Source organism: Lutra lutra, chromosome 5, assembly GCF_902655055.1.
Source record: "Lutra lutra chromosome 5, mLutLut1.2, whole genome shotgun sequence".
In the NCBI taxonomy this organism is placed as follows: domain Eukaryota; kingdom Metazoa; phylum Chordata; class Mammalia; order Carnivora; family Mustelidae; genus Lutra; species Lutra lutra.
Genome location: NC_062282.1, coordinates 134,201,607 through 134,224,366, shown reverse-complemented (window position 1 = coordinate 134,224,366; position 22,760 = coordinate 134,201,607). Strand labels below are relative to the sequence as shown.

The 22,760-nt window shown below is 38.9% G+C and overlaps 1 protein-coding gene across 3 annotated transcripts in view; it reads right to left on the bottom strand.

Moving 5' to 3' along the window:
• CAMK4 (calcium/calmodulin dependent protein kinase IV) overlaps nt 1-18,715 on the bottom strand; it is a 326,108-nt gene extending 307,393 nt beyond the window's left edge. For 2 of the 3 annotated variants that reach the window (XM_047728970.1, XM_047728973.1), the window contains exon 1: nt 18,406-18,617. The gene's annotated coding sequence lies outside the window, so the exon portion shown is untranslated. Of the gene's footprint in view, nt 1-18,405; nt 18,618-18,699 lie in introns of those variants that run through there. The other variant, XM_047728971.1, reaches the window with a different exon arrangement.
• Nucleotides 18,716-22,760: the final 4,045 nt, after the last annotated feature.

Here is a 22,760-nt window from a genome sequence, read left to right as displayed (position 1 = left end):
CACCCTTCAGGCAGTCTTGGTTCTTTTAAGCAGAGACTAGTACTAGAAACTAAAAATCCGATGCTAGACCTAAATCTGAAAGTTGGTGGTAGATCAAACTATACACAAAAATGTTTATAAGGTTATTTACAGAGAAAACCGTACAATATTTCTGTGGATTAAATCAATACATCAAAAGCTACAGATACAGAATATGTTATATAATAAGATCCCTTCCTGATTTTTTTTAAATGAATTATGTTTTGGGTGTTATTATCAGCCTGTCTGGAGGGGCACCATAACAAACATGGAGAGTTGCCTTCTCCACATCCATTTGCCACTTCTTCCTCACTAACAGAATTCCAATTTTGTTTCATGCAAAATTATCCCAAGCCACAAAACTCAATGTGTATTACTACTCCACCCCTCAGTTAGGGGTCTCTTACAATTCCCAGCAATGGGATATAAGTAAAACTCTTGCTTTATAATAAACATACAACCCTTTTTCATCTGTCTGCCAGCCAGGTAAGCAGATGTGAAGTCTGAATGGGGCTTTTAGGAGATAATTAAGTTAAATGAGGTAATAGGGGTGGGGCCCTAACCAGATAGGATTAGTGACTTTAGGGGAGAAAGAGAGATCTTTCTCTGTGCATCAAATCGAATGTTTAATTGAACTTACAGAGAGAGAGAAAGATATCTCCCTAGCCCTCTATGTGAAGACCTAGTGAGAAGGCAGCTATCAACAAGCCAGGAAGAGAACTCTTATGGGAAACCTCATCAACCAGCACCTAAATCTCAGACTTCCCAGCTTCTAGAACTATGAGAAAAAATATTTCTGTTGTTTAAGTCACTCAGTCTATGGTAATTTTGCTATGGCAGTCTGAGCCTAGTAATACAAATGCCGATCTGATTAGGCCATTTTATTAAGTTTTCTGTTACTTGCATATGCATTCTTCACTGATGCAAACTGCAGGACCTAGAGATGGAATCTTGCACACAGAAGAAACAAAAAATGTGAGTTTTCCAAGTAAAGAAAGTAGAGAGAAAGATAACTAGGTCCCTCCTATTTCAATCTGGAAATGTGATGATCTTTCTTATATGGTAATTAAACATTTGATCTCATGCACAGACTTTGAGTTTACTGAAGCTCCAGTATCAGAGGAGGTGATAGGAAAATGCAAAATGTGTGTGTTATTTATAGATGATTTTTGCAAAGTCCTACCTGAAAAAGATTAATTCAGACAAGAACTGTTTAGTAGGGGACAGCTAAGAGAGCAGGTCTCTGCCTGCAGCCTGCAGTCTTAAGTTGTCTGAGAAGCCTATGATGTGAGTCTTCCAGCTGTGAGAGGAACAAGTACTACTTTTCTACCAGAGTTGAAGCAGCAGTCTTACCAGGGCTGGTACTGGATTCTCAGTTTTGTCTATGTTCTCTGCTAGACAAAGGAAGTAAACCTGCTCCTTTAAAAAGGGACAAAAGGCATTTCTTTGCCTCCAAATTTATTATTTCACATTGCTAATGGCAATTAAGTTAAAAGGAGAGGAAGACTCCCTCTGCTACTCCCGCTGCTTGTGCTATTTCACTGTCTCTCTCTCTCTCTCTCTCTGTCAAATAAATAAATAAATAAGAGAAAGAAAGAAAGGGAGAAAGAGAGAAAGAAAGAAAGAAAGAAAAGAGAAGAGAAAGGGAGAGGAGAGGAAGGACGGAAGGAAGGAAGAGGGAAGAATGGAGAGAGGAAGGGAAGATACATAGAAAACAAAGATCTGTCACTAGGAACCACTATTTCAGGCCTTAGCATTATAACTCATAAAATCTTTGGCAGTGGGTGTTCACAAATAGAATTAACTGGAAGAGACTGAAAGTCCTAATAAGTTTTAGAGGGAACTGTATTTCTAAAGAAACATCACATACTGCATGGCTGATTAACTTGGGAAGGGGCTGGGAAGGTATTCAATTTACAGGAGGAAGGGTGTACAGGAATGTTACAAAGCCAAGGGGGTAGCATGTGGTAGAAACTTCTAGTTTTCTACCCAGTGACCTTTATCTCCTTCCTAACGGCATCCATTTTGTTCAAACCAGCATCATGCCCCAGAGTTGGAGAATGCTTTGACTGATCAATTTCTCCTTTCACATGAAATTCCAGAAGGTTTAGAACCAAGTCTGTGGTTCATCTTGGACAAAGAAGGCTCTGTGGTATGCAGTATTTCTAGTTTCATGCTGTATCTCCACCTGAGACTTTTATATTTCCTTTTCGCCTATTTACCTAAGTTCTGTTTTGCTGCACTTATTTACCCCATTAAACAACCTTAAGAAATCTCTAAAATAAACCATGTAGAAGCAGCAGCAAGGAGGTCAAAAGAAACAGAAGAAGAAGAGAGGAAAATGGAAAAAAGAGAGAGGCAGGGAGAGAGGGAAAAAAAAAGAGAAGGAAAGAAGGGAAGAAGGAAGGAAGGAAGGAAGGAAGGAAGGAAGGAAGGAAGGAAGGAAGAGGGTGCAGAGAAGAGAAGGGATGGAGGCAGGGAAAAGGGACATAAAACCTACAATTAGGTGATGGGGAACTTTGCAAATGCAAAACTATGAAGGGGATTATAAATGCCATTACCATCAGTGACTCACTATAAGCATTAGTAATGTGGCTTATTGGAAAAGAATGATAAAAGACAGGAGAAACTATAAAGGGATACAAACATAAAACTCATTGCCTGAGGTATATGAAAACAGTTCCAACATTTTGAAATATCCTTACTCTCAATTCCTGATGTCACACAGGGAATTACCTTGATGCAATGGTTGCCTATAAGTAGACTACCAGACAAGCTGTTCTAGGGACAAATGCCTGCGGCCACAGTGTAACTCGCCAACTGCCAATAGGAGGAAAACTCATATACACCTGGCATCTTTCACTTTGACAATGTTCCTTTCTACAGTCTTACATAGGAAAAGGGAAATGTCAAGCTTTGAATTTAGCTTAATGCACCTCAGTAAAATAAGTATATAAAACAATGTTAACCCAAGCCAAGCACACAGGCTATATATTAATATCTATATATATCTTAAGTTGGCTTCTCAGACATATTCCATTATCCAGTCATTCTCCTATTTTCCAAAGGGCATCATTGAATCTCTTTAGGTATTTTCTTATAAATCCATACCAATTTTATACACACTATACTAGTCCAACTTTTGCAACTGAGTATTCTATGAAAGGTACAAAAAGATCTCAGACAAAATATCATATTATTGGACTATTATAATTTAATAAATTGCAAAGAATTAGGACTTTCTTCACGTTTTGAATCATAATACAATTTCTGATTATATTCCTGATATCAATTCCTGATACTATAAAAAGAAACAATCAAAGAGCCAAACTATTTCATCTTTAAATAGATACCAGGCTATTACTGCTCCCTCAGAATCTTTTTCCTAAAAATAATTGTGATTCTCTGAGTTACTAGGAATAGGCAGTTGACAGAACAAGTCCCACTACAAAATGGCATAAAATGGTTTTATGTCCCAGTTCCACATATCTTTAGTCAAAATGACTGGATACATTTTTAGATGAACAGCTCCATGGCCTCTGGCCATGGCTAAGAGGTAGACAAAAGCTCTGTTCTATGTTTATGGCAGAAAAACACAGTGTGGTTTCAAAAAGAAACAGGAACTTTCCGGTCAATTTTTGTTAGAAGATCATAATTATTAATGATTGACAATAAAGCCATAATTTATATTAGATACTTCTTAGTATTCATATGGACCATAACAGCAGAGCCTAACACCTACATAAACACATGCTATGGTCCAGGCAGTAAATAACTCCATAAAACAGGTTAATCAACTTAACAGTCTGAAGGCACATTTTGCAACATACTTATCTAAAAGGTAAAGATTTCTGTCCAAAATCAATCACGATACACACGCTGTCTTTGTCGATTCAGGCTGCTATAAGAGAATACCATAGACTGGGTGGCTTAAACAACAGACATTTATTTCTCATAGTTCTGGAGGTGGAGGAAGTTCAAGACCAAGGCAAAAGTAGATCTGGTATTTGGTGAAGGACCTCTTTGTATTTTGCAAATGGCTGTTATCTTTCATCCTCACCTGGCAGAGAGCAGAGAAAGGGGAAGCAAGCTTTTATGTCTTTCTAATAAGGGCACTGATGTCATCATAAGGGATCCACTTATCCCAATTATCTCCAAAAGACTCCACTTCCTAATACCATCACACTGGGGGCTGTGATTTTAACATATGAATTCAAGGGGACACGAACATTCAGTCCATAACAGATGCTGCCAAATATGGGTTAGTTTAAGTAGTATTTGTGGCAGTTAAGTTGCCCACTTAGTGACAACTGCCTTCAGTTGGCCACATTCCAGGCCAGGGTGTTTTCTTCAACTTTGTATTGAAAGAATACTGTCTTTTAGGATTTGTGATATCCTGATAAAGAATAACAGTTAAGAATCTGCAAACCAATCAATGTGATACAATACATTAATAAAAGAAAGAACAAGAATCATGTGATACTCTCAATAGATGCAGAAAAAGCATTGGACAAAGTACAACATACATTCTTGATCAAAACTCTTCACAATGTAGCTATAGAGGGTACATACCTCAATATCAAACAAGCCATCTATGAAAAACTCACAGTGAATATCATTCTCAATGGGAAAAGCTCAGGAACATAGAAGGGCTGTCCACTATCACCACTGCTATTCAACATGGTACTAGAAGTCCTAGCCTCGGCAATCAGACAACAAAAAGAAATTAAAGGCATCCAAATCGGCAAAGAAGTCATACTCTCACTCTTTGCAGATGATATGATGCTTTATGTGGAAAACCCAAAGACTCCACTCCAAAACTGCTAGAACTCATACAGGAATTCAGTAAAGTGTCAGGATATAAAATCAATGCACAGAAATCAGTTGCATCTCTATAAACCAAAAACAAGACAAAAGAAAGAGAAATTAAGGAGTCGATCCCATTTACAATTGCACCCAAAACCATAAAATACCTAGGAATAAACCTAACCAAAGAGGCAAAGAATCTGTACTCAGAAAACTATAGAACACTCATGAAAAACATTGAGGAAAACACAAAAAAATGGAAAAACGTTCCACGCTCATGGATTAGAAGAACAAATATTGTGAAAATGTCTAGAGCATTTAGACATTACTAAATGTCTAAATTTAGACATTAGAAAATGTGTAGAGTAATCTACACATTTAATGCAAGCCCTATCAAAATACCACCCACTTTTTTCAAAGAAATGGAACAAATAATCCTAAAATTTAATGGAAGCAGAAAAGACCCCGAATAGGCAGAGGATTGTTGAAAAAGAAAACCAAAGTTGGTGGCATCACAATTCCAGACTTCTAAGCTCTATTACAAAACTGTTATCATCAAGACAGTATGGTACTGGCACAAAAACAGACACATAGATCAATGAAACAGAATAGAGAATCCATCCAAATCCTTGAGGAGAACACAGGCAGCAACCTCTTCAACCGCAGCCACGGGAACTTCTTTCTAGAAACATCACCAAAGGCAAGGGAAGCAAAGGCAAAAATGAACTATTGGGACTTCATCAAGATCAAAAGATTTGCACAGCAAAGGAAATACTCAACAAAACCAAAAGGCAACCAACAGAATGGGAGAAGGTATTTGCAAATGACATGTATCAGATGAAGGGCTAGTATCCAAAATCTATAAAGAACTTATCAAACTCAACACCCACAGAACAAATAATCTAATCAAGAAATGGGCAGAAGACAGGGCGCCTGGGTGGCTCAGTGGGTTAAGCCACTGCCTTCGGCTCAGTTCATGATCTCAGGGTCCTGGGATCGAGTCCCACATCGGGCTCTCTGCTCAGCAGGAAGCCTGCTTCCCTCTCTCTCTCTCTCTGCCTGCCTCTCCATCTACTTGTGATCTCTCTCTCTGTCAAATAAATAAATAAAAAAATCTTAAAAAAAAAAAAAAGAAATGGGCAGAAGACATGAAGAATTTTCTGCAAAGAAGACAGCCAAATGGCCAACAGACACATGAAAAAGTGCTCAACATCACTCAGCATCAGGGAAATATAAATCAAACTCACAGTGAGATATAACCTCACCCCAGTCAGAATGGCTGAAAGAAATGACAGAGGTGCAAGGATGCAGAGAAAAGGGGAACCCTCCTATACTGTTGGTCGGAATGCAAGCTGGTATAGTCACTCTGGAAAACATTATGGAGGTTCCTCAAGGAGTTGAAAATAGAGCTACACTATGACCCAACAATTGCACTACTGGGTATTTACCCTAAAGATACAAGTGTAATGATCCAAATGCGCATGTGCAACCCAATGTTTATAGCATCAATGGCCACAACAGCCAAACTATGGAAAGAGCCTTGATGTCCATCAACAGATGAATGGATAAAGAATATGTGGTGCATCTATACAATGGAATATTATGTGGCCACCAAAAAAACCCCAAATCTTGCCATTTGCCACTACATGGATGGAACTAGAGGCTATATCTAAGCCAAATAAGTCAATCAGAGAAAGACAATTATCATATGATCTCAATGATAAGAGGAATTTGAGAAACAAGACAGGGGATCATAGGGGGAGGGAGGGGAAAAAAAGAGGAAACCAGGGAGGGAGACAAACTCTAAGAGACTCTTAATCTCAGGAAACAAACTGAGGGTTGCTGGGCAGGGCAGAGTAGGGGGAGGATGGGGTGGCTGAGTGATGGACATTGGGGAGAGTATGTGCTATGTTGAGTGCTGTGAATTGTGTGAGATTGATGAATCACTGGCCTGTACCCCTAAAACAAATAATACATTATATGTTAATTTGAAGAAAAAAAAATAACTGTTAAGGAAGAAAAAGTATCCAGACATAGAAATAAGACAATAATATTACTTCATCACTTTTGAAAGCCATACTAGAACGCCATCTAAGAAGCTACACTGTCAACAAGGGTCATCGGATGATATAAGGGAAAGTACCTTGACTTATTATTTACTTTTCATTAAGGCCTCGATTCTGTAAAGTTGTTTACTTGGAAGAGATTGGTAAATTGCAACTTTTTTTCATCCAGTAGAGATGAAAATAATTTCTTTTCAGAAGAAAAGATATCCCAAAGCTTGAAGTTTATGGCTCCATAAAATATTAACTACTTTTATATCTAATTTAGGAATTGATTTTAGCAGTCTTTCTTTTACTTTCTTCCAATCTCTCATATTCTCTTTGAACCAGCTTTATTTTCCTAATAGTTCTATCATTAATGAGTGAATAATATATCTTTCACATGTGTCATCACATATTTGTATGAGAGTTATACTTTCCATTTTTAAAATTATATTTTATCACACCCCACTTTCCTACCCTAATGCAAATTAAGTTAGGAAAAAGACGAAAATTTAGGAAGGATAGTATACTTACAGATAATATATTCAAAATATCTACTTTCTTTACTGGAAAATTTGACTGGAAATTAAGTCACCCATCCTTTCCTTTCCTTCTACTCCTGAGTAGAAGGAAAAACGTTAGGAATAAAGATTAAATGTTAGGTCACTGTATCCACAGCTCAGCATATCTGATTATCCTACCCTTGGGTGTACATGGAGTGACCTTCCAGTCTGAAGAAAAGACAAGTTAGGTTTTTGCCATACGAAATGTAATGATTGCTATCTACATGTTTATTATCTTAAGTGTATACCAAGCAATAACGTGAAATAATTTTATACTGTGCCCTCACAAGTGGCCTCAATAAATTTATATAATGTCAAAAAAAGTACATTTTATTCAACCCTAACCTCTATCAAAACTCAGAGGCAGTACTCAAACATGTGTTAAATGAACAAATGGCTGAACACAAGAATTAAGTACAGGAAGCAATTTCAGCATATTAGGGTAAGGAAGTTGAAGTTTTTGTACAATAAAGTAGAGAATTTAATCAGAGAGCCTAGCATGTCTCTGTACTAAGGCAGCTAATGGAGTAGTTTCTTAAAAGAATAGTGTAAAAATAACATCTGGAGTATACTCATTTGGTCCTTTCTTTTGCCTCTGAATTTCATCTAAATTATCCCAAATCAATCAGAATGAGTACCATTTAAGATCCTTCAGTAAGGATGCCTGGGTGGCTCAATCATTAAGTGGCTGCCTTTGGCTCAGGTCATGATCCCAGGTCCTGGGATCAAGTCCAGCATTGGGCTCCCTGCTCAGCATGGACTCTATTTCTCCCTCTCCCTCTGCCTGCCACTCTGCCTACTTGTGTTCTCAATCTCCCTCAAATAAATAAATAAATCTTAAAAAAAAAAAGAGAGAGAGAGAGAGAGATCCTTCAATAAAAGAGATGCCACATGTTCTCTTGAAAAAGAATTCCATGTCCCTTAAAGCTTACAGTTGATTTTTCGGGGAGGCTATTTGAAATCCTCTTTGGTCCAAAACAAACCCAATCCTATTTTTTGTTCAGAAAAGAAATGAATCTTTGTTAAGGAGGTTTGTTAAACCTCCTCTTTGCAAAATATATGCTCTCCATTCACAATTTTACATGAAGTCCACTTCAGTTAAAGAATCTGAACCTTTTTAAAAAGATTTTGCTTATTTAAGAGAGAGACAGAGAAAGAGAGAGAGCACAAGCAAGTAGAGGGGCAGAGGGAGAAGTAAACTCCCCACTGGGAAGGGAGCCCAATGTGGGGTGGGATCCTAGACCCCTGAGATCATGACCTGAGCCAAAGGCAGACAGTTAACCAACTGGACTACTCAAAAGCCCCAAGAATCTGAATCTCTTTAAAAAGGAAATTTAAGGGGCACCTGGGTGGCTCAGTTGTTAAGCACCTGCCTTTGGCTCAGGTCATGATCTCAAGGGTCTTAGAATCAAGCCCCATGTCAGGCTCCCTGCTCGGCAAGAGGCCTGCTTCTTCCTCTCCCATTTCCCCTGCCTGTGTTCCCTTTCTCATTGCATCTCTCTGTCAAATAAATAAATAAAATCTAAAAAAATAAAAAGGAAATTTAAATAATCCAAAACTAGAAACAACCAAAATGTCTATAAACAGAGAAATAAATTGTAGTAGATTCATACAAAGGAATACTAAATAGCAATGAAGAATTGTATGATATACACAAAAACATGGATGAATCTCAAGACATTATGCTGAGTGAAAGACATATACTTCCCAAACAGGTCTAGAGGGCAATTGGATGTGAACTTTTCACAGCTATTCCTATCAAAGTACTAGATCAGTGAGAAGATTCTCCAGTTGATAAGAAAAAATTAACAGGTCACCTTATATTTATTTGTACAGGTACAGATCAATCCCCAAGGTAGAGAAAAGGAGCTTTCCAGTAACTAATTAATCCCAGCCAGGATACCCCAGAATTTATGGGATGTACAAAAATACTCCTGTTCAATACTAATGAGACTGTGCCAGTTTCTTTAAGTAAAATAGACCTTGGAGAGAAAAAGACTGTCTACCATCAACTAAAGAGTGTTCTTGGCCAAACTTCCTCAAATGACTTCACTTCCTGGAGGTAAAAGGAAAATTAAGTAAGACGATTTATTTGGGATAGTCAAGGGATGTGAATAGGTAAAAATCCTGAGATGTGATTCTCTCTCAGGTTATCTCTCAGAAATCTGCACGCCCAACACATATGCAGAAAAACGACTTTGATTTCGTTTTGAAGAAAACACTTTCTCAGACACATAACTGAGTCTTCAGTAAGCTATTCCACCATTCTATCAGGCTACTTACTTCTGTGGTATCATAATTACCATAGAAAATAGCAAAATCTTATAAGCATTAGGGAAGAGAGCCAATCATTTGGATGATTCTTAATTACTTAGAATTTTTTTCCTTTCCCTGTAACTTTAGAACTTTATGACTCTTGATTAAATGGCAGCATTGATATGTGGCCCTTCTGAATTATGGAAGGGGAGAAGCATAGGGTTGGAGTGGAGAGAGGTGGGGTTGCTTACCTAGTGTGTCCTTGGTGCTACAGCAAGGGCAGAGAAATGTATTAGGTGACTGTCAGAAGAGAAAATGGGACATGTTAAGCAGACTTGAGACACTGTTAAAATGATAGATTCCTAGACTGAATTATCTACCAGCTCCTGTCTCAGCTTTTTACATGTAAGAGCTTGAGGTCTCTGAATGTGATGACCTTCCAGTCTGATATCAAAGCCATGCACATTATGTATGCATCACTCTGTATGAATTAAATAGCTAAAGAAATGCTCATGGGCTATTGCATCTACACCAAGGCAGAAACTCCCCCGGGCTTAATCTATTTTAGCTAATGAGTATGCTGGGCATTTTATCTAGACGACATATGTGAATTTTGATTAGTTTCACAACTCAAGAGCAATGATTCTCAGAATGGATAAAGATGGAAGTATCTGTGTCATTAATCAAGGACTCGTGAGTATCACTAAAAAGCATCCATGGCAGAGGAAGCTTTCACTAATCAAATGGACAAGAAGACACCTTCTGTGGATGTCAGTCAGCCTCCCTCCTCAGTCACACTGGTGCTTCTTTAAGTGCCCCATGTGCAAAAGAGTCATGGTAGCAGGGATAAAGGCAATACATAGGCTTAAAAAAATACCCAGGCTGATCTACTGTTACTGCTGAGTGCTTTGCTTGTGCACAGCAGAGACTACTGCTAAGTTTCCATATGCCAGGTAGACAACCTGATGACAGATTGATTACACTGGACCTCTTTTATCACAGGGGGGACAGCATTTTGTCCTCTGAAGGATAGACTCATATTCTGGATATGCATTTGTGTTCCTTGCCTTTAATACTTCTGTCAGCATCACCATGTGTAAACTTATGGAGTGCCTTATTCACCACCATGGTATTCACCATTCTTCATTCATGGTATTCACCACAATATCACTGTGAATCAAGAAACTCGTGTTATGACAAAGTATATTAATGGGCTTATGCTTATGGAATTCACTGGTTGTACAGGACCCTGAAACTACAAAACAAAAACCAAAAAAACAAAAAACAACCCCCCCCCCAAAAAAAACCCTATAGAAAAAAAAGACCCTGAAACAGACTTGATAGCCTGGTGGAACAGCTTATTGAAGTCTCAATTATGATGTCAGTTAAGAAACAACATGGTGAAAGGATGAGTATTATCTTATGGAAGGCAGTATATGTTTTGATTCAATAGCCAATACATGGTACTGTTTCTCCCATAACCAGAATGTCTGAATCTGAAACTTAAGTGGTAGAAGGGGGTGTGACTAATCTATCACATTTAATAATTCTTTCTCAGAGTTCCTGCTTCCCTTCTCCTCTAGTTTGAGCTGCTCTTGTTTGCAAGTCTTGGTTCCTAAAGGAGAAATAATACCTTCACCAGAGAACAAATCAAAGGTTCCATGGACTTGGAAGTTGAGACTCTACTTATCTTTTAGGTTCCTTGTGCCACTGAACAAATAGACAAAAGGAGAGGAAGAAGAAAGATGCTCTAATATCTGGGTCATTTCTCCTGTTTACCACAGGGAAATTGTGTTGCTACTTCCCTAGGGGTGGGAAGACTGGGATTCTCTTCAGTGTCCTGTCAGACTTCACTGGTAAGAGGTTGCAAGAGGGAGACTGCAAAGCTAGTGTGGGAAGACAACATTACTTTTCTTGTTTGCTTCCAGTTCTAGACAGCAGCCCTCCAGCTGCACTTCTTTAATCTAGACCAGTAATTCATTCCATAAGCAATGGTTGGTTCTTATTTGCATATGTTTCAGACTAGGACCACACAGCATTCACTTAGAGGCACAAGCACTAATTGGCCAATGCTGCCAACTGCTGATATGAGACTTGATTCTACCTAAGTGTGGCACTGCTCCAAGTTCCTGAGGCACATGTACCAGCCAGGTAGCACCACTGTGCTCAGAGCTCTGAATTCCAGATCCACTGGGGGCTATGGCAGGATGGGATGCTAGACAGGGTGCTTGCCTCTCTTCCCTGCTTCTTGGGATAACATGTTTTTTCCTTTTACTTTCATAATTTCTTCTGGGCTTATATTCATTTAAATAAATATTGATGTCAAAGTTGAGTATGGAGGCCCATCTAGAGAAAAGAAGAAAATGAGGTGAAGGAGAAGGCATTGCTTCTGGAGTGAGACTAACACCCTAGCAGGTGTAATGAAAACTCCAGGATCCTTGCAGCTTTGCAATGAGGGGTCTGATTTGGTGATTCACTTTCCTCTCTCTTTCATTCAATTCAACTGGCTGGAGCAGATACCTACTGAGGAGGTATTCAAGCCATCATACACATCAATACTGCGGATTCATAGATGAGTAACAGCCCAGCTTTGTCTGCCCCAAGTGACATGGCAGGGACATGCTTCTCACATGCAAGACAACAGGAGATAAGACATGTGCAAGGAACCAACTATGAAGTGTTTTTTAATGTCTGTCACACAGTGGGAAACAGAAAGTGCTGATATACGTGCATGCACTCAGGTATAGTGACAGGTCCACTTAAAGCTGGAGACAACCTGCCTAGGAGCATTCCAGATCTCAACACATACCTGGAGACCATTTGCTGAATTACCAGTGGGTCCAGGCACACACCAACTGAAAAGCTATGCATCATTTTACATGAAAACAAACACGTATATTATGAAGTGTAAAAAATGCGGTTTCCAAAAAAGTTGGCCAAATTATTTCAAACCTATGACCCCCAGACACAGACTTATTCTTAACCATGAGGTTACTTCAGCAGAACACCATCTAAGAGTCAAACAAACCCCCTCAGACATACAGCACAGGGAGGTGCCCAAGAGACATGCAATCCCACATGGATGATAAAAAAGGGCTTTGTTGTGGATATGGCATTTTCCAAGGGCCCCGGTGAACACTGCATTTTTAAAACCAACACTTCAAAGCTGAAAAGACTCCAAAGCTTCCATCAGGATTGCTGTCAGGTGAGGCTTAATCTAGAAGCAATGTTTTCTCCTTTATACTTGGATATTGGCAGAGAGGGCATCAAGAACATGGGAATAGGAAAGCCACATTGGAAAATTTCAAGTAAGCACTGTTAAGTGCCTAAAGATTACCATGTATTCAGGAAAGGAATGGGTTGAGTGTGGTTGTATTGTGGAATGCAAAGGAATAGGCCCAGTATTGTGTTGTATTCTGGACTTGCATGGCAGAATGGGGCAGTACTCAATCCACTGGCAACCAAGGGACTGGAATGTGGACGAGACAGAGCCAGGGATTACAGATACACTCAGACCTGAGAGGTGAGGGTGTGCAGCCAGAGCAGTGAGGAGGAGAACCTCTCAAACTGCTGTATTTTTCTCCACAGTCTTCCTGTTTTCCTGATACCCCTTCACTTCATCACTTTAGATACACCTTATAAATGGTCAAAGAGATTATAGTTAAGGAGATAGGTATGAAATAGTTTAAAGCCACTCATTCCACTAATTCCTGTATAGTACAAACCCCTGGCTTGAGAAAAGTCTGGAGTACAGACATCTTATAGGACTCTTACTGGCGATTCAGTTTTCCAGGGCCAATAACTTTCTGGTCACTGAAAAGGTGCCAAACAATATGGGTTTTTAAGGAGTTTGGTGGTTATTATTTTTGAAGGAGGGAGAAGGAAGAGATATATTTTTAAGTTGCTGAAAGTTTAATGAGAAAAAACATAAAGTACTCTACATTCTCTGTTATTTACATTTGATTTCTTCACGATTCACTTAAAAATGCAACATTAAGGGGCGCCTGGGTGGCTCAGTGGGTTAAAGCCTCTGCCTTTGGCTCAGGTCATGGTTCCAGGGTCCTGGAATCAAGCCCCGCATCGGGCTCTCTGTTTGGCAGGGAGCCTGCTTCCCTTCCTCTCTCTCTGCCTGCCTCTCTGCCTACTTGTGATCTCTGTCTGCCAAATAAATAAATAAAATCTTTAAAAAAAATAAAAAGTAACATTAATTGTTTCCAGAAAGTGAGGTAACATATCTTCTCTCCTTCAAATATGGCATTTCCTTTTCTGTCACTTCTTAATGGAAAGTAAAATTTATACATATGCCTTTATTTTTAAAAGTAAATCTTCTTTTTTTCTGAATGTAGATATTTTCATGTAGATGATATTTTGAGATAGTTTTTAATTCAATATAAAACCCTTGAAAATATTCTAGCCTTCCCTAACACATTTCTTCTAATATTAGGGCACTTAAACATTTTTAGATGAGAGATATATTATTGCTGTGCTTGCTATCTGTTGATTGAAACATTCTTTGAATCCTTAACTTCACAGGGTGTTGCTACTGACAGATAAAGTATTGAAAAGGACTCATCAGCACTTTGCCCACACATCCTGGACTACATCTGAGTGACTTTATTTCCTCATGCTGAATAAGCAGGGTGCTCCAGGAATCAACAGAGGGCACTCTGACCCAGCCATGGTTGTGGCGATGCTATCATGGGTATTATGGCATGTGTCCAAACTCATCAAGATATATATATATATATATATATTAACTACATGTGTGCAATTATACCTTAATAAAGCTTTAAAAAGCTCCAATTATCCAAGTAACTACTATGCTCATAATGACTTAATCAGTTGAATGGGAACCTGAGGGGAACACGGCAGGCGAGAGCAATCAGACCATGTGGTACCAGCCCTTAAAATGGAGAAAGCCTGGGGGCGCCTGGGTGGCTCAGTGGATTAAGCCACTGCCTTCGGCTCGGGTCATGATCTCAGGGTCCTGGGATCGAGCCCCACATCGGGCTCTCTGCTCAGCAGGGAGTCTGCTTCCTCCTCTCTCTCTGCCTGCCTCTCTGCCTACTTGTGATCTCTCTGTCATAAATAAATAAAAATCTTTAAAAAAAAATGGAGAAAGCCTGCAATTTAGGAGGCTATTAAAAAAGCAAGTTTATAGGGGAAGCTGGGTGGCTCAGTTAAGCATCTGACTTTTCATCTCAGCTCAGATCTTCATCTCAGGGTCATGACTTCAAGCCTAGCATTGGGCTCCACGCTAGGCATGGAGCCTACTTAAAAAAAAGAAGGCAAATTTATGTAGGACAGCAGGGTCACATTCATAGGAGATTTTGCCACAAATGTCATCGATGGCTTTAAACCTATCTTCTAGATTCTTTTCTAAGAGCCATACTGCTACCAATTCAAGAAGTATTGTGTTTATCACTCAGAGCTACTCAGAGATGGTGAACCAGGCTCATAAGGCAGAAAAAAATTGGACTATTTGGACAATTTTAATTCCTTAACATAGTGTGGGCACCTGGGTGTCTCAGTGGGTAAGCCTCTGCCTTTGGCTCAGGTCATGATCCCAGGGTCCTGGATCCAGGATCTCTGCTCAGCAGGGAGCCTGCTTCCCCTTCTTTCTCTACCTACTTGTGATCTCTCACTCTTTGTCAAATAAATAAATAAAATCTTTAAAAAAATAATCAATAGTGTAAGAAGAGGGTTTTTTGGTATTATGAAACAAAAGACAATGTCCACTGCTAGTGTAACAGCAATGCCTGCCATTTCTTTCCTTCTAACAGCATCCCAGTTTCATGTTTAGATAGTATCCATTGCTTTCTTTCCCCAGCCCTAGGGGCTAAACCATGTCCGGTCTAAGTTAATCATTCCTCTTTCTCAGTGACTAGCCAACTGGTAGCAATGTGAGCCAGGTCCTTGGCTGGTAGTTGGAGGCTTTTCCAATTAAAAGAACAAAGCTTCATATGGAATAATAATTTTGCCACTCTCCAGCTTTTCCTGTTTGGGAAGTTTTGATGAAGTCTGATGTCTACAGTTGTTGGTAGCCATCTTGAGACCACAAACTAAGACATGAGGAACTTTCTTTCATTTCATAATTTTAATAAAATTTCATAAAAATGAAATAAAGAAAGCAGGGAAAAAACACTACATCCTTTATAGTATTACTGAATAATTCTTGATGTATAAAAAAGATAAGGCCCCCCCATTTGTTAAAATCATGGTTAACTGTGATTTTCTGTTACTTAATCCTGAAATTGCTTTTAACTGATAAATTGTTTCTCCTTTCGGGGGAGAGGGTAAGTGTGCTTTTATGAGTATGGAGGTAAATATTGTATTATTATTGCTATTGTTACTGTTGCTGGGAATTTAACGTGTGGAATAAGGGTATGTGTTGAGCAGCCAAGCAGAAAACTATGGGAAGACCAACTTTTGACACCAAATACCTTGTATACACTCTTTCTATGCTTGGAGGATTTCCCACTTAAAATCCCTGCAACCCCAACATAGAACTGAGAAACCTTCTCTCTCAGCTTCCTTTGTGACTTGGGTATGGGTGTGAGCCTTAGATTTTTCCCAACTGGATGTGCCCTCATGACAATATGAATTTTAAGTCTTTGCTATGGAGGAGGTGCTGTATGTAACCTGTTCCAGTGAGGTGATAGCCAAGAACCCCAGCCTTCAGAGGCACCAGGGACACCCAGCATCCAGGGCCAGTGTTGGCCACAAAAGTGCTTTGGGATGATCTGGACATTGTTCTCAGCCACAAAGGCCATAAAAAATTTGGAAAGATTCCTAATGTTCTTTAATAAATTTATCTTCTGTTGAAAATAGGTGAAACCGATTCTAAACACCCAGAGTGATACATTTCATTATATTACCAATTTAAATGTTCTTGATTTATCATTTCATTGTCTTAGCCCAAAGTCAGCCATCTACCTAGCACTAAATGAACTCAACAGACCACTGATCCCAACTAACCTGAAGCTGAATAGGATCCCAAAACCCGAGAGTTGCCCTGGCCCCATATGGGAGGCCTTCTGGGAGGATCTGAGAGTACTAATAACTCATATTCCATATTTGGAACATCAAGTTTTGAGGCATTCTCAGAGATGGGCATTGGGTATTGCATACATTATACTACATAGTAGCACCTTTTGGTGAAGTTACGTGTTTTGTTTACCAATCAATTAGGGCAATAATTCTCAATATTTTTGGTGTCAGCACTCCTTCACTCTTAAAAATTACTGAGGACTTCACCAAGCTTTGGTTATACACATTATATCTATTGATATTTTCTGTATTTGAAATACTGAGATCAAAAAGAGTCAAATAATTTTAGTATTATTATGAAATGTTTTTTCATAATACTTTGCTAATCCTCTGAAAGGATTTCAGGAACCCTCAGGGAACACTGGCCCACTCTATGAAAACCACAGAATTGGATATTTATTGAACACCTGTTGTTTGCCCAACATTGAAATGGACTCTGTAGCAAATTTGGAAGTTCATCTGAGAGCACAAGCAAAGGCAGAGCCACGAGAATGTAACTGCCATATTGGCAAAAGAGGAGGAAACCAGCCACTTGGAAGATGAGGAAAAAAACAGAGATATTTTCTCGTATGATTTAAATTTATCCTAAGTGCCTCCAGACAGTGCTATTTGTCTTGGGGTTTTGCTACATAAGAACTATTTAAAAAACAACAAAAAAAGAACTTTTGTTTAAAAAAAAAAAGAATAATTTTTTTTTTACAAATTAGTATTTTTTTAAGGCTGAAATTGGTTTCAAGCAATACAAGGTGTGGTATATTTGTTGAGTGATTGTCATTTCCCAGCAAGAAGGGGAATGGGTAATTTCCTTCTTTGAGCTCTGGTAAAGGGTAAAGAGATAAGCTAATTGGGAATATCTCTCTCTTTGACATTTAGTTCATCTGGAATCAAGTAGATTATTTCTGTTTATTGCTGAAGGAAAGTGAAACTTTCCACCCCAGTATTCCTCATGCTTTCTGGGAAACCCCAAACTATTCAGGTGAGGATTTCTTCTGCCAAGTGCTGCCCTTCCCACGACTTCCTGGAGGAGCTCCAGGCTAAGCCAAGCACGAAATGAGTCAGTGCCATTTCCACAGGTCTCCTAACTCAAGCTCATGTCAGCCATGTGAGAAAAGAAGATGGGATCTGGAGACTATCTGCTCCCCTCAAAAAGCCAATGCAAGGGACCCACATCCCAGTAAGTGTGATCAGGTCAAGTGGTACCTGGAGGTTTGTGGAAAGGTCAAACTTTGTTCAGGCAGCAAATACAACTGTAGTTTCCAGGGGTCACTTTCCAGAAGGAAGTGAAATTCTTGCCAGACACACAGGATATATGTACATAATAGTATGTATGCATGGATGGATGGAAGGATGGTAAGATATTTGTAAATTTTATTTGAAAAATTAAATGAAGAGAAAAAATAGAGTAAAAAAGAAACTACCAAGAGTACTGAAATCTATGTATAACAAAACTCAGAATCAACAGTTGTTAACATTTTATCCTGTTCTGTCTAATTATAAATAAAACACAGGATAGAACGCAGAAAAAGTTCAAGGGCCAAGCTTCCACACATCCCCAAAGGTAATAACTAGCATGCATTTAGTCACCCCTGATTTTCCACTGCCTTTTTCATTTCCCCTTGGTCTCTGAATTTTGTCTCTCTCTGCACCACCACCCGCCTACCACTCACCTTTCTTTCAAGATCTATGGCAGTTGTCCTCTTCTCCATGCAGCCTCCCCTGGCTCCAGAAAGGTAGATGCTGTGCAGCCTTTCCTCCTCCATGGCTCATCTCCGGGAGTTGGGGGTCAGGAACCTCGTCTCATTTGCAATGGTATCTCCAACATCTCGCTGAACTCCACACAGAATTACTGGATGAAACAGTGAGGAGGGGGAGTGAGATGTTTGAGAGAGAAACATGCATCTATTTCCTCACTCCTTATAGTCCTGGCTTGTGCAGTGCCCAGTGCCCTTTACCTTACTTACCTCATCTCCTTGTTCTTGTAGCAAAAGGCATGAACAACTCATTCTGTCCCCTGCCTCCACATTCCCATCGGGTCAGACTGTGTCCAGTTTGCCAAGAAAGAACACTGGCATTCAGCCCATTGGGGAACTGCTCTTGGATCCATGACCGGCGGTTAACAAGCAGGGTAAGACTGAGTCCTAGTCTTCATTTTCCTGATTCTGGCCAACTAGTACCAACCAGTTTCCTCCACAATAAAGAGGCGATGTCTTCCAAGAAAAAAAGGTAGGTTTTTTTCCTCCCTAATTATTTTATCTCTTCATATCCATTGTTTTTCGAAGTTACAAAACCTTTAAAGCGAGAACGGCAGCAAAAAGAATGCTGGCGTTCTGTCATAGGGTACTTCCTCCCCGCCATGCAAGCATACAGGGACGTCCAGAAGCACCTGAGAGGTTCGGTCCGCATGCGCCCTCGTGCACATGCGCACGCGCAGGCATGCACGCACGCGCACACACGGAAGCACACGCACACACGTTCCTCACTTTGAAACAGGAACTCCTGGCAATCCGTTTTGCAGGTTGATGACTTAGAAAGTTCCTCTTTCATCTTTGCTCTAAAAGAGAGCGGAGGCAAAAGGACTTGCAAAATAATGTAAACAAATGAGCTAAAATTAAGGACCAGGGTCCTTGTGTGTTTTGTTTTAAGCATTTCAAGAGCATAAGATAGCACCTGAGCTAGAGTATGTGCTAAGTATCTGATGAGACAGAAGGAATAAATTAATGAAGGCAGGAGTGCAACATTGTTCTGGGTAGGGAAGCCATCACCTTTTGGTATAATATACTTTTTAAGGAAATTCAGGCTGGGCAACCACTCGCCTACCACTCATTCGCCAATTGGGCTTGCACAATATTTATGCTGGAGAACAGGGTGTGACCAGGAGTGAGGAAACTTGGGCCAAAATTCTAAGACAAGATGTCAGATTTGTAAAGTTCAGATGGGGACAAAGAGCCAAAATAAATGAGTTGTAAATACTGGAATTGAGTCAGAGATAATGGGAAAAACTTAAATGGTAGCAAAACAAAACAAAAAACAACTAGCCAAACAAAAACAACCCTAATTTGAAATACCCATTCCTGGCCCTAAGGCAAATAAATGATATTCCTAAAAATTATTTGTCTAGTATTTATGCTACTTATTTTTTCCCCAGCGAACATTATATCGTTATCTACATATCTTGCTGCCAAATAAATCTTTTTAAAAAGTGGAGATGAAAACGAAGTATTGAGCATTGAGTGTATCACTTCACAGGCATTTAGTAGAATTCAGTTGGATATTTGGAATTGAGAAATTCAGCATACAGTACAGACACTGAAAAAATCCCCACAGAATTCTTTACATAACATTAAATTATCATCCATAAGCCTTCCATAGTTGGGATAGGGGTAGGGGGTACAAAATTACCAAATAACAAGTCTCTATCTCTTTCACATTATTTTAGGCTTTTCTGAATAGTGAAATTTTATTCAAATTTTCTGTTTCCTCTCAGTACTTCAGCCCAAGGTGACATGTGGGTGTAGGGAAAGCCATCTATGTTGCCAGATCCTCCCCTCCCCTTCCCTCCTCCCACTATCCTTACCCTACTTAGCCTGTGCCCTTAATCTCAGCCAGCCTTCCAACTGTGCCCTCAGCTAGGATGGTGCTGCCGTACTGTGCTCGGGGTCACAGCTCACTCTGCCACAGTGACTCTATAGCTAGCCAGTTGGCACCATACTCTCAACTCTGTGCCTTATTTCCCCTCAGAAAGCAGATGGAAACTTCCAGTCACGGAAACCTGTATGAGTTTTCACAGGCCTCTCCCTCAGCCTATGTCACTATACAGTCACCCCTTGACTATGGTTCAAAGTTTAAATGGGCTCATATATCAGGATTCATATAATCACTTTCTAATTAGTTTAAGGGGAAAACATGTAAATTCAGAGCTGTATTACCTCAAGTTTTGATCACTTACATTCCTAGCACAAATAAAATTCTAGCACATAGTAGATCCTCAGTAAATTATCTGATAAGTCAGGGGGATGAGTAGAGATCTTGACTATATAGTTAGACAATGACAACAAAACAGAGCTCTAGAGACTGACCAGTTCTTGAGAAATCTGTGGATCTGGGAGTAGGTAAAGCCAGTATTATCCCTGGACTTTGTAGAGTCCTATGTATGAGTTGGATTTCTGTCACTTGCAACCAAACAATTAATAAAAAAGCATAACCCTGTGGAGAGGGTGGTTGGGTTATGGACATTGGGCAGGGTATGTGATATGGTGAGTGCTGTGAGTGTGTAAGCCTGACAATTCACAGACCTGTACCCCTGGGGCAAATAATACATTATATGTTAATAAAAATAATAAAAAAAGCATAACCCTTACATAACTTACACTAATAAATTTCAAAATCTAGATTAAAGTAATGATTTGTAAGGAAAATATAATTTACCAATATTGGCTTGAGGTGAGACGAATTAGTTCAATAACCACAGAAAAAAACTAAATAGGAAAAATCTCAATAAAGACTTTGTGCAAGACTTTTTTTTTACCTTTGGTTAAGCAAGTTTTTGTTTTTTTAAGATTTTATTTATTTATTTGTGTGTGTGAGAGAGAGAGAGCACAAGTAGGGGGAGCAGCAGGCAGAGGAAAAAGCAGGCTCTTCGCTAAGCAAGGAGCCCAATGCAGCTCTTGATCCCAGGACCCTAGGATCATGACCTGAGCCGAAGACAGATGCTTAACTGACTGAGCCACCCAGGCGTCCCTGATTAAACAAGTTTTTAAAAAATATCTAGGATAGATAGGGGCACCTGCCTGGCTCAGTCAGTAGAGCATGTGATTTGATCTCAGGGTCATGAGTTTGAGACTGATGGGTGTAAAGATTACCAAAAAAGAAAAAAGAAAAACCAAAAAAAACGAAACACAAGGATAAATAACTCTATGAAACAGAAAAAAATGCATCTGTTTCATCTTACTTATAAACAGTTCTATCCCAAGAATAAAAATAACTTCCCAATGTTAGAAATCTTTGAACAAAATTCAAATTACACCCATTAAAGCACATACTGATCCTCCAATATATGCTGAAAAATCACTTGATAAAATTTTATACTTCCTAATTTTTTAAGCAGAAAATTAATAAAATAGAATTTAACAAAGGATATCTACCAGAAATTCAGAGCATATATTATCCTTAATGGTGGAACATTAAAAGCATTTTCACTAAAATGTGTAGCAAAGCAAATATTTGTTACACATTGCTAGTATTCAACCTTCTGGGCCAGACCATAGCTAAACCAATCCTAAATACAATCAAATAAAACATGAATATTGTATAGGAAATAAAAGACCCACCAACTGCCAAAGATGGACTTCTTTTGGATTTTTTAGGTAAGGATATGTCAACAAACTTTTAAGAGTTCGACTGCATTAACAGATTAGCATATAAAAACTAAATTGCTTTTACCGTGACAGCAATGACCAATTATAAAATACATTAGAAAAAAGGTGTATTTTACTATAGCAACAAAAACTAAATGCTCAGAAATAAATGTCAAAAAAAGTATGATGATATAAAGATATATTATGAAACCAAGCCTACAAAAGCTTTGGTTTAACGAAGACCTAGATTGTTCTTAAAGAGAAATACCATTTTAAATCTCTCCAAATCCTATGAATTTAGCACAACCAAAAACATAACTTCAAGATACGTTCACCAACAGTCAAGAAATTTTTGGGAAAAACATTAGGATGGTGTTACCTCTACCAAACCTGATCCAAACACCACAAAAATAGAATCAAATGAATATATTATTTGGGATATCAAATACCTCAATTAAAGAATTTAGCACATAATAAAACAGCATTTCAAATCAGTGAGAAGAGTGGACTTCAATAAATGGCTTTTGAACTTCTAAATAAAAGTAGCTCTATACCTTACTCTTCACAAAAATCAATTCTTTTTATTCTTTAAAGATTTTATTTATTTGACAGACAGAGATCACAAGCAGGCAGAGAGAGAGGAGGAAGCAGGTTCCCTGTTGAGCAGA